The 13,100-nt window shown below is 39.0% G+C and overlaps 1 protein-coding gene across 1 annotated transcript in view; it reads right to left on the reverse strand.

The window, feature by feature from the left end:
- tcerg1l (transcription elongation regulator 1 like) overlaps positions 1-13,100 on the reverse strand; it is a 337,676-nt gene that overhangs the window by 10,312 nt on the left and 314,264 nt on the right. The gene's annotated exons all lie outside the window — the stretch shown is intronic.

Raw genomic sequence — 13,100 nt, forward strand, 5'->3', positions numbered from 1 at the left:
AATGGAATATGCTCCCTGAGAACTCATGCTTTACGAAGCCCCTTAAAAACCAACAAAGACCTTTCTTAATATCTCCCATCTTCATGACAGATGATCACATTTTTCATGTTAATACTCCTGTAAATGGTTCTAGATAAATGAGTTTGTAAATAAAAAAAAAATAAAAAAAATTAATTCAATTAGTTTTGTTGGTATTTCTGAAAATAACTACAGAAAGGATCCAGGAACCTTTCAGAATATTTTCCCCGCTTTGCTGACCATTTTTTTTCTCCTGGCTAACTTCTTACTTGGATAAATGAAAGTAGTTTTAAAAATAGACTTGGATGATCTTCAAATATTTGTGATGTTTTACATTGAGTTTCAGCAAATTATTTGACCCAGTGGACTTGACAGTTGCACCAAATCCTGTGGTCACCAAGAATCTTCACACCATTATTCCCAAAAACTTATTACATAATAACGAGCACCCATAAAATTCCTGACATTTGTTTTTTCCTTACAGGCACCTCAATTAAGGTCAACCACTTGATCAGAAACTTGAGAATTGAACTGGAAAATTTCTTTAGATAAATTGGATGAACTAGAAACAATGTCAACATGTAGTTCCTAAATTGTCACAGACTGTTTTTCTGCTGTACAAGATACGAGCTAACTTTGCTTTAGTATAACCTTGAAGGATGATTAATGAACAGGCTAAGTGAACAGAAATCAGTTGTTCTTATCTGCTGGCAGATCAACTATCCAGATTAATTTGATAGAGGTGATTTTGTAATGTCACATTTCTAATGGATGTGGTTCCACAACCAAAACTGCCTGGCAGAATCAATGGGATTAGAAATGGGAGAATTGAGTTAATAATGTGCAAGTTATTCTTTTATCATTTGTTCAGTTTTGAGCGCCATCCTTATAGTGTACCTAAAAACTGTATCGCTCTTCTGAAGCACTCTTGTTGAATTCTGGTGTAGATGCAGCTGCAGGGCCAAAAGTTTGGTGAAGACCTGAATTTATTACCGAGTTAAGTGGAATGAGAAGGAATTCCTTCTCTCAGAGGGCTGCAAATTGTTGGAATTCTTCATCGCAGTGAGTTTGTGACCAACTGTACTAATGGAGTTGAGATGAAAATCAGATCCTCCAACATTTTATTGAATAGAAAACGTGACCCTATGATGGCCCTTCTCCCCTTTCCATTTCAATGGAATGAAGTTTATTGTCCTATACAGTACAACCCCTGTTATCCAGCACCTATGGGGATTGGTAGATGCCAGATAAGCAAGTTTTCTGGTTGCTTGCAACTCACTCTTACAATATCTAACAAATACACCTGCATTAAAAATAAAAAATTTAAAAGGCTAACCTACCATACTGTACTTACACTGAACAAACTTCACTTGTATGAATATATAAACTTCAAGGCATTTTACTTTATTTTCAGTCACATACTTTGAAAAAATTTAACAGTCACTGCATCTGCAGGTTCCTCCCCTCCACGAAGCCGCCCGATAATTAATCTCCCTCCCCCAAGTTTATGGATGAAGCCTTACTTATATACTAATAAAGATAAAGACTATTACTAAGCAGGGATAAGAAAAAAACTTTAAGGGAGTCACCCCAGCAGCAAGCGACATCAACCATCTCTTCCAAACAGCTGCTATAAGCAAAGCCCAAGGCCTCCGCTGGCTGAATATTTGCTCCCATCTTCAAAGGTTTGTGTTACTTCAGAGAACATTTACTTTTACAGTTTTAAACTTTTATTTAATCTTTTATTTATTCTTATTCATTTTAGCGCTATTTATTTATTTTCCTTTTTTTGCTGGTTGCTTGACATTGCCGGAATTCTGGATAACAGGGGTTTTACTGTACATAAGTGCAATGTATAAATGCATTCAAAATCTTACCCACAGCAGCTTCCCAAGTATATAAAACACATAACATGTAACAACACGCAAGAATGGGGAAAAAAGTAATAATAAATGAAGAGGAAAAAATACAAATAATTCACATTTGACCCAAGAGCAAAACCATATGCTGTATCAGTAGTTCAGGGGTTAAATATAGTAATTTAATCCACTGAATAAAGCCAGCCCCAAAATTAAATTTTTCTAAAGTCTTAGAGATTTTATCCCAAGCAGAATGAACAAGTTAGCGACTGTGACAGAGATTCAGTGCAATTTTCTTCAGCGAAACCTTGCTCGACCAACCTATTGGAATTCTTTGAGTAAGCGCCACGTATGCTAGATAAAGGATGAGCAGTGAATGTTGTGTGTTTGGACTTTGACAAGATACTGAACATGAAAATACTTAAGAGGCAATGGTGTAACATACTAGCCTGGGTAGAGCATTGGCTGATTGGCAGGAAGCCCAGAATCAGAGTACAGGGATCATATTCCGGTTGGCTGCCAGTTGCTAGTGGTAAAAGAGGGACTAAAGGGTATCCACAGGGGTCGATGTTGGGGCCGCTTCCTTTTTTATGTTATATATTAATCAGTTAGATAATGGAATGAATGGCTTTGTGTCCAAATTTGCAGATGATAAAGGTAGACGGAGGAACAGAGTGTTGAGGAAACAGGGAGGCTGCAGAAGGACAGACAGATGAGGAGAATGGGTGGAGATGTGGTTAAATGAAATACAATGTCAGAAAGTGTACGGTCATGCACTTTAGTAGAAAAAAATTAAACCAGCAGACTATTTTCTAAATGGTGAGAAAATGGAAAATACCCAGATGCAAAGGGGAATCTGGGAGTCCTCGTGCAGGACGGCCTGAAGATAAACTTGCAGGTTGAGTCAGTGGTGAAGAAGGCAGGTGCAATACTAGTATTCATTTCAAGACAAATAGAATACAAGAGATGGGATGTGATGATGAGGCTTTATAAGGCACTGGTAAGGCCTCACTTGGAGTATAGTGAACAATTTTGGGCTTCTCATTTAAGAAAAGATGTGTTGAGGGTGGAGAGGGTTCAATAGTGGTTCGCAAGGGAGAGACTGATAGGTTATTGATTAATTTCACATCCTTCCATTTGTATTTCACTCCTGAGTTTATGACTGGGGATACCATAATCATAGAGGAACAGGGCAGCTCCTTGATGTCCACAAACAGCTATCCAGATATTTATCTCTGGTTGCTAAAAATGGCTGTCCAATTTATCTTTTAATTATGATGAGTGGTTGACAGTGATGCTGTTAGTTTGGTAGCAAAATCTAGGCTGCAATAAAGCTCTAGTGTTTCAACAGATTTTAGAACAATTACATTCAAAACAGAAGCCGAAATCAACTGGATATGAACAGAAACGTTCATATCTAATTCTGGTGTGAGATGTTATATTTTGAGGGCATTAATCTAAATTTAGACAACTTATTACGATTACATTATCGGTAGGGAAATGTAGATCTGACTTTTATTTCTGATTGGATAGGAGACTTCAAGTTCAATCATTTCTACAAAGTTACTGAATCAGGAATCTGTAATGATTTTGCCCTGTAGATATCTTGCACTACACAGGGAGAAGGTATGACAGCTATTAATTGACTGCCATTTTTTTTTTTTTTTTTTAAACAGCTTATCATGAACTGCAATTGACATCACCATTAAGACCTCCAAACTCTTGCCTCGTTAACCATATTAGATAGAATAGAATCTAATAAAGAATAATGCTGTCGTGATTCAAACCTTGTTTTTCTAATAATCAACAGCAAAGCAAACTCAATTTGTCCATAAGACATAGGAGCAAAAATAGGCTATTCAGCCCATTGAGTCTGCCCTGCCATTCTATCCTGAGCTGATCCATTTCCCCACTCAGCCCCACTGCCTGCCCTTCTTCCTGTAAACTTTGATACCCTGGCTAATCAAGAACCTATCAATCTCCCTTAAACATGCCCAATGACTTGACCTCCATCAGCCACATTTCCCTCAGGCTAAAGAAATTCCTCCGCATCTCTGATCTAAGGGTATTTGGGCCCTTTTGTCCTTGACTCTCCCACTATGGGAAACCACCTTTCTACAACTCTGTTCATGCCTTTCAACATTCAAAATATTTCAATGAAACTCCCCCTCATTCTCCTAATTTCTAATGAGTTCAGGCCATGGGTGTGATAACCCTTTCATTCCCAGAATCATCCTTGAAGTCTCCTATCCAATCAGAAATAAAAGTCAGATCTACATTTCCCTACCGATAATGTAATCTTATTAAGTTGTCCAAATTTTAATTAATACCCTCAAAATATAACAGGATGAAGCTGAAGGAAATAAGATGCAATTTGTAACAGCAACATCTCACACCAGAATTAGATATGAACGTTTCTGTGCAGATAAACCAACAGATTCCAGTTGATTTCGGCTTCTGTTTTGAATGCAATTTTTCCAAAACCTGTTGAAACACTAGAGCTTTATTGCAGCCTAGATTTTGCTACCAAACTAACAGCATCACTGTCAACCACTCATCATAATTAAAAGATAAATTGGACAGCCATTTCTTGCAACCAGAGATAAATATCTGGATAGCTGTTTGTGGACATCAAGGAGCTGCCCTGCTCCTCTATGATTATGGTATCCCCAGTCATAAACTCAGGAGTGAAATACAATGGAAGGATGTGAAATAATCAATAACCTATCAGTCTCTCCCTTAAATACACCATTGACTTGGCCTCCATAACCACCCATGGCAACAAATTCCAGAGATTTATTTCCCTCTAGCTAAAGGAATTCCATGTCTCTGTTCCAAGTGGACACCCATACTGACTAAACTCATCAGGGAAATCTCAGGCTTGTGGCAGCGCACGTCTCTCGTGGTGAACCAGCCCCACTTCTATTGCCACGCAGGCAGGACCGCTGCAGGAAGATGGCACCATCAGGGGATCTCAGTGCCTCGTGGCTTAAGCCAAAGCACGCGCCTCGGGTGAACATGAAGATGTCACCACCAGCGTGGGGAAGACCTCACATCACCCTTCAAGGGTGTGCGTGAAGATTGAATAAATCAGTTCAACTGAAATCCCTCAGCGTCCTGTGGTACATTTTAGAGTTAGTAGCTGTTGCTATAGGCTTGTTCTTTTGACGTTTCAACCATATAGCAAATGCTAAATTACCGCTAAAAACAACCTCTCTGGCACAGGAAAGGAACTTGTTATTCATAGGAAATATGAAAAAAGTTTTTAATATCCTCTTTCTCTTCGCCCTTCACTTCTGTAGCTGATGTAGGATTGACTTAATTACACTATATGGTTCTCCTTTTCAAGTCCACACTTTTCCAAATGTGCAGAAATACTTTCTTTAAAAATCTTCTCTAATAGTTTCCCTACCATTGAAGTAAAGTTCTCCCACTATCATTTCCTGGTTTGCACCTCTTGGCCTTCTTAAACAAAGGTTCAAAGTTGGCTATTCATCTTAGCTAAGGAAGATACACAGATCTTTAACAAGGCACCCAACAAATTTCTTCCTTGCTTCCCTTGTGTTCTGGGATAGGTCCAATTATTCTTTTAGAATAAAATTCTTTTATCTTGTACTTATGATCATTCACACAATTTTTCGTGGTGAATTCCAATGTAAAGTATTAATAAAGGATCTTACCCTCTTCCTCAGACTCCATGTATTCATCCCCTTCCTGTTCCTTGAGTGAACCACCTTTTACCAGGTATCCTCTGCTTCTGATCCATGAAAAACGTACCTTGCAATTTTCCTTAATTCTATTTGCCAAGGACATTTCTCAGCCAATTTCATCCCTCCTGAATTCTTTCCTGCTTCCTTGACATTCCTCAAGGGCCTTGTCTGATGTTAGCCTCCTAAATCTTACATTTATTTTTGACTAAACAAAATATCTCTTGTCACCCAAGATTCCTGAACCTTTCCATCTGGAATTTTTATCTTCACTAGAACATACTGATTCTGAAAGCCAATCAGCTGGCCCTTTTAAAGATTCCCACATGTTGGCTGTTGATTTCACCTCAAATACTTCTTCCCACTCTACATTCTCCAATTGCTGTTGTAATTAGCCTTTCCCCAATTTAGCACTTACATCTGAGGACTAATCCTATCCTTTATTCAGGACCATCTTAAAACTTAATGCAATTATGGCCATTGAAACTCTAATCACCTGGCCAGACTCATTTGCCAATTTAAGATTCAGCTATCCACATATTGTTTGAAGAAATCCTCCTGGGAGCATGGAACAAATTATGTCCAGTCTATTTTGGGGGACCAATCAATAATGGGGAAGTTAAAATCACTCCTTACAATAACCCATGATTTGTCTGCCTTAACTCCCATTGGCTATCAGGAAGCCCATCAGAACCTCATAAAATGCACTGGGGTGTAAATTGGGCAGCATGGATTTATAGGGCTGGATTGGCCTGTTACAGTGCTATATGTCTAAGAACAAAATGGTGAGAGTACTTGATATAAACCAAAAATGGAAACTTGGAAGAATATCTGATGTGCAGCCAATTAGTTTTAAAAAAAATCAGATGCTGCAAATCCAAATCCAGTTGAACACAGCAAGTCAGGCAGTATCAAAACAGTAGAAATTTCAGGGGACAGATGAATGATTATTGATTCAAAACATTGACTCCATTCCTCTCCACTGATACTGTCTTGGTTTGTTTCTGAAGTTTTTATCTTACTAACTAAAGAAGTAGAACCAGGTGAAGCTTGCCCAATATAAATGGTTCATTAATGCTTTTATTACATTTTTGCAGCATTGTGGTAAATGCTTCACATTATTAGAGCAGTGGTTCTCAACCTTTTTCTTTCCATTCACATACCACATTAAGTAACCACAGAGCACCTGTGGCATTATCTTTCTCCACGGTTAGTCAGGGATTATTTAAAATGGTATGTGAGTGGGGGAAAAAGGATGAGAACAAATGGGGTAGAGTCATTACTAAGAATGGATTAATTTTGCACCTCCCTTGTCCCTTCAAGTGATAGGGACAGTATGGAAATCTAGAATAAGCGAGCATATACTTGACACGAGGCCATGGTTCTGTTGGAACTATCCACGATTGTCCAGTGTAATTTGATCAAGTAGATTCCTGGGATTGGGGCAATTGATCAAGTAGATTCCTGGGATTGGGGCAAGTGTTTCATCTGTTCTTCAAAATTAATGAAGAGATTGTGCAGCCCCCACCCAAGAGAGCAGGTTTATTCTCTCAATTAATTCATGGTTGTAATGAAGGAAAGGTAACAGATACTATGCACATAGAAAACTTTTACAAACGGTGGGTGGGATCTCACTGATCTCGCCCATATATTAATTTCCCTCCCTCCCAACCCTATGCTAGACTGGTCACCAGAAAGTAATTTAGCACAATGCAGCTCTTAAAATTCTCCTAACATCCCTGTAAAAAACATGGAACCACAGGAGGCCTCAAAAGCAACTTGTTATTGGCAATTAAAAATAAGGCCACATCCCAGCATTGCCCTGATGACCGTCTGATATCTTGTGCCATCAAAGGTCTTTTCACGTGCCCAAATTGCATGTTCTGTTGTTCCCATTTGAAGATCTAAATCAGGTATTAAATAAAATCACAAAAAGCAACATACCAAAAAATCCAGAGATCTTTCTTCAAAGTAATATAAGAAGTAAAGAACTAGGCCTCAAATTGGATGAAGCAAAAAAAAAGATTTATTATGATAGCCTTAGCTGTTGCAATAAAATGTATTATGTCAACCTGGAAATTAGAAGATAGCCTGAGAATACAGTAATGGTACATAGAAATGAATAAATGTATACCATTGGAAAAAATAACATATAATTAAAAAAATAAAGTCACAGTATTCGAACAAATTTGGGAACCGTACATGGAGCACAACAGAGAGGGCCTACCGCGGACCTCCACCCCCTAAAATGACAGAATGTGAAGAAGACGAAATGAACTGACCCAGTATGTAAAAGTAGAAGACACAATTTTCTTGTTTATTTTCATTGTGTGATGACATTGTTTAATGGGTTTATTGTATTGTATATGTTGAATGTTTAGTGGGTAGGGAGGGGGGTGGGAAGGAGGGAGGGGAGGGGGGAAAAAGGGGAGAAAATGACACTGTGTATATCAAGAGGGAAATCTTTGTGTGTATTTTGGTTAATATGGTTCATAGTGTGAAAATTTAAAAAAAAAGGCCTTTTCCACTGTTTCTCAATGTCCTAGATGTCATTTGGAAATAGTGGAGAAATGTATTAATAATCTCAACATTTTTTTGTGTTTGGATTTCAAGAATAGATGGGACTAGTTTAGAAGCAAGACTTTAATTATTGGAAGAAATATCTGTATGATATCAAGTTTTGCTGAGTGCTTTTGGAGTAATTTTGGTTTTTAATTTTTTTTATCAAGGTGAGGGTGGATTAAATATAATGCAAATATTAATAATTGGTGTATTTATTTTTTTATGTTAGATACTCCTTGAGAGCTATATCTATATATGACATTGTGTTATGAAGAATTCTGTATTAGCAGGGTGGGGGTGGGTGTTAAAGACAATGCAATGGATAAATGATTAATAATTTATGTAATTATTTTAAATGTTGTTTGCATTGTAGAAAATATTTTTAAAAATTCAAAATAAAATCTATCAACAAAAATATAAAATTAATTTAAAAATAAATTTAAAAAATATGAATTTAAAGAAAGTGAGGATAAGCAGGCCATACATCTTTATTTACCCTTCTTTTGAAGGTTGCCAACCATTCAAATTATGGAGGCCTGAGTGGATGTGCCACAATGACTCCTGTAGAACTGACGGCCAGAGATGTGAAGTTCAAGATAACAAGAGAATTTAATGAGGAAACAATAGTTGCAGATGGACTGAATCTGGTAGATTCAATGATGAGTCAATATTGATGTTCGACTGAATCCCCTGGACTTAATGGATCCCTCAATGTTGCTGCTGGAATAAGTTCCTTTGATTTAATGATAATTTGAGGGATGCAGATGGATTTTAGTGGCCTGGACACAATGATAAATCAATGTTGCAGGTGGGCTGAATGGTGTTAATATTGCAATTACATTTAGTTCCCTGCACTCAAAAATAAATTAAAGGATGCAGCTTTTGCTCCTTTCTCCTTTCTTGTTACACCTCTCTCATTTGGATGGCTTCATGAATTTCTATGCTGTACACAGGCTCAGAAGTTCAGGATGTACTGATGAGCACATTAAAGTTGGCTTGCCGTTCTCAAGGGAACTATTGCCCAGCTGTCAATGCTACCTGGCCCAATTTATTTTTGTAATACTATATAAGGGATGTTTTGGACAGGACAGTTCACTTGCTGGTGCAATGGATTGCTTTCCACACAACTGCGAGAGCAGATGAATCTCCAGTTCATTATCCCACTGAAAAACCTACCTCCAACAATGTTGCTTTCCTCAATAATTCTGAAAGAGAACTGTTCTTCATCTTGCATATTACTCATTACCTGGTCATTATAATTATGGATCTCACAGGGCCGCACGGTTAGCATAGCAGATAGCATTACAATGGCAGCGACCCAGGTTTACATCCAGAGCTGTCTGCACGTTCTCCCTGATCTGTGGGTTTTCTCCAGGTCCTTTAGTTTTCTCCCACCCTCCAAAAATGTAAGGGTTTGTAGGTTAATTGGTGTATCTTCTTCTGTACCCTGTCACTCTTCTCCTTTCCCCTTTCTTTGTCCCATTTCTCAACCAACTACCCAGATCTCCATCCATTCTCATCCCCTGTCCTCTTTGGTTCCATCACCTTCCACTCCAACACCCTTCTGGATTCTTCCACTCTCTTCCCTCTCCATGCAGTTTCTCTTCTTATCACATTTTAGCACTTGCAACATTTGTCTTGGACCATAAGACATAGGAGTGAACTTAGGCCATTCAGCCCATCCATCCTGTCAATCTGTCATTGCTGATTTACTATCCTTTTCAAACATATTCTCCTGCCTTTTCCCCATATCCCTTGATTCCGTTCTTAATCAAGAATTCTTAAATCTACCCATTGACAGCTCCCATAACTGTTCATGTCAATGAATTCCACAGATACACCACCTTCTAGGTAAAGAAATTCCTCTTCACCTCTGCTATAAAAGGATGTGTTTGCATTCTGAGGCTGGGCCCTCTAGTCCAAGACTCACCCAGGTTAGGAAGCATCCTCTCCACCTCCACACTATCCTGGCTTTTCAGTATTCGGTAAGTTTCGATGAGACCCCCATCATTCTTCTAAGCTCCAGTGAATACAGTCCCAGAGACATTGAATGCTCCTCAAATGATGACCCTTTCATTCTGCGGATCATTGTCATGAACCTCCTCTCAACCCTCTCCAAGGCTAACACATCTTTCATTAGATAAGGAGCCAAAACCGTCTCCAAACACCCACTCCATCTTGTAATCTTGTATGACACATCTGACTCCACTGACCCCTTTGCTTTCTCTCTCTCTCTCTCTCTCTCTCTCTTTCTGTCATCTAGTGGGTGGCATGGTAACGGTTTAGCACAAAGCTGTTACTGCGCCAGCGACCTGAGTTCAAATCTGGTGCTCTCTGTAAGGAGCTTGTACGTTCTTCACGTGTCTATGTGGGTTTCCTCAGGGTGCTTCAGTTTCCTCCCACCCTTCAAAATATGCAGGGGCTCTAGGCCAATTGGGTGTAATTGTGCAGCTCATGGCTAAAATAAAATCTGCCAATCTTCTGCCTCTGCCTGTCTTGCTTCACCTCTCCCTCGTTCACCAATGCCACATGTGCCCCTCTCCTGTTTTTCCCACCTTCTCCTCTGTACCCTGGCCTATCTTCTCAGCTTTCCCAGTCTTGATGATGGAATGATGTTCTGGACAGAAATGTCTCCCACTGCCTAGCCCACTAGCAGGTTGTGTTTAGGATCAGATTCCAGCACCCATAGGCTCTTGTGTGTTTTAGGAAAAACATTTATTTTTTTATTTTTCCTCTGTGTCTAGAGGAACAACAGCTCACTGTGAAAAGACATCTCCCCGATTTACTAAAGGTTTCATTTTCAATATTTGGACTGTATCTTTAGCCTCCTTCTTTCCATGGAATTTCTACAGCGACTGACCAATCTGACCAAACCCTAGGGCTCTTGAATCCATAACTCTTTCTCTCCCTCTTGTCACTCCTTGTAGTTTTCAATTTTGCTCAAAGTGCTGTGGATTTGAATGGAAATGGCAGAATGTAGACATTGTCAGAAAGATTTATAACCCATCATTAATTTTCTGCAAAAAGATAATGGTAAGTATTCTTCTTTTAAATCATAGCCTCCGTTCAGAGTATTACTGGAAAATTCACCCAGCCATGAAATGGACTTGCAATTTGGAAAGACAAACATGAATTTTCTTTGAAGGCAAAAATCTTAGAACTCAGCATTCTGGCTGGTTGCATCACTGCCTTGTATGGAGGTGCCAACTCTTTGATTAACATGCAAAAGCATTTCTATAAGCACAAAATTGTGATGATTTAAGTGATCTTTAGAATAAAGGTCTTCATCTCCCAAATTTACATCTCATAAAAAACTAATCTTCTGAGATGAGAAAGAATATTAGTGTTGATCTTATAGCACAGTATATCCTGATATATATTCAGCATAAACTGTCAGTTGTGAAACACTTTTCATTTGAATATTTTGAGAGAAGCAACGTGTTCTTTGATCACAGTTAAACAAAGACCCTTAATTGGTTACAGAAAAGCTCAGAAGTCTAATCAATCAAACCTCTCATTGCTGCAGTCAGAGGTTCCCACCTGCTTCAAAAGGGCATCAGTCATCCTGGTCCCCAAGAAGAGCCGTGTGAGCTGCCTCAATGACTGTGGCTCAGCAGCACCAACTTCTACTGTGATGAAATGCTTCGAGAGGTTGGTCCTGGCCAGAATTAACACGAACCTAAGTAAAGATCTGGACCCGCTGCAATTCACCTGTCAACACAATTGCTCCATGGCAGATGCAATATCATTGGTTCTCCACTCTGCTCTGAATCACCTCAAAAACAGCAACTCATACATACAGCTGCCCTTCATCGACTTTCAACACCATTATTCTCTCAGAAACTCCAAACCCCTCTGCAACTGGATCCTTGACTTCCTCATCAGAAGACCACAGTCAATGTGAATTGAAAACAAAATCTCGTCCTCTCTAATGATCAAAACAGGCGCACCTCAAGGATGTGTGCTTAGCCCATTGCTCTGCTCACTATTCCCTCATGACTCTGTGGCCAGACACAGTTCCAATGCTATCTACAAAATTGCCAATGGCATCATGGTTGTCGACAGAATCACAAATGACAATGAGGAAGTATACAGCTTGTTGAGCTCAACATTAGCAAAATCAAGGAAATGATTGAGAACACAATCCAGTCCTTATCAAAAGCTCAGTAGTGGAGAGAATCAAGTACTTCAAATTCCTGGGTATCAACATCTCCGAGGATTTATCCTGGAGCCTCCATGCCAATACAACCACAAAGAGTGCTCACCAGTGGCTATACTTTGTGAGGTGTTTGGGGAGATTTGGAATGCCACCAAAGACTCTCTAAAATTTCTATAGGTGTACAGTGGAGAGCATTCTGGCTGGTTGCATCACTGCCTGGTATGGAGGTGCCAACTCTCAGGACAACAGAAAAAACTCCAGAGGGTTGTTATCTCTGTGATGTTTCTTTTATTGTAATAAAGAAACTTGGGTTCTTTTAAAACAACTATACTTTATTAGCTAAAGCACAAGACCAAGTGGAGGCATCAATCTTGAATTCCCAAGCTGCAACAAACCATTCTCTGACTCTCTCTAGTGGTTAGGAGGATCCCCTTTCTTTGAGATATTTAATCTAACAACATGACATACTAATAAATTTAATTTATTTGAATTTAAAATTCAACACAAATGTAAACAACGTCAGCAGCACAAACTTTTTAAGTGTGTAGTTACTTTCTTTTGAAGATTCAGTCTGTTAGGTGCTTTGATAACACATGTGAATCTTCTTAAATCAGGTGCATGGTTCGGCTCTGCTGGTTCACTCTTATCCAGCACTGGTGGTATTTCCTCTGTTGCTGTGCAGGCGGGATCTTCTGCATTTTTCCGTTCCTGCAGTGTCTCTTGCATTTTCAGCAGGCTCTTTTGATTCCGCCTCAGTATTTGACCCTCTTCTGTTCTGACTGTGTAGGATCTTGG

The sequence above is a fragment of the Narcine bancroftii genome, chromosome 10 (genome assembly GCF_036971445.1).
Source record: "Narcine bancroftii isolate sNarBan1 chromosome 10, sNarBan1.hap1, whole genome shotgun sequence".
Lineage (NCBI taxonomy): Eukaryota > Metazoa > Chordata > Chondrichthyes > Torpediniformes > Narcinidae > Narcine > Narcine bancroftii.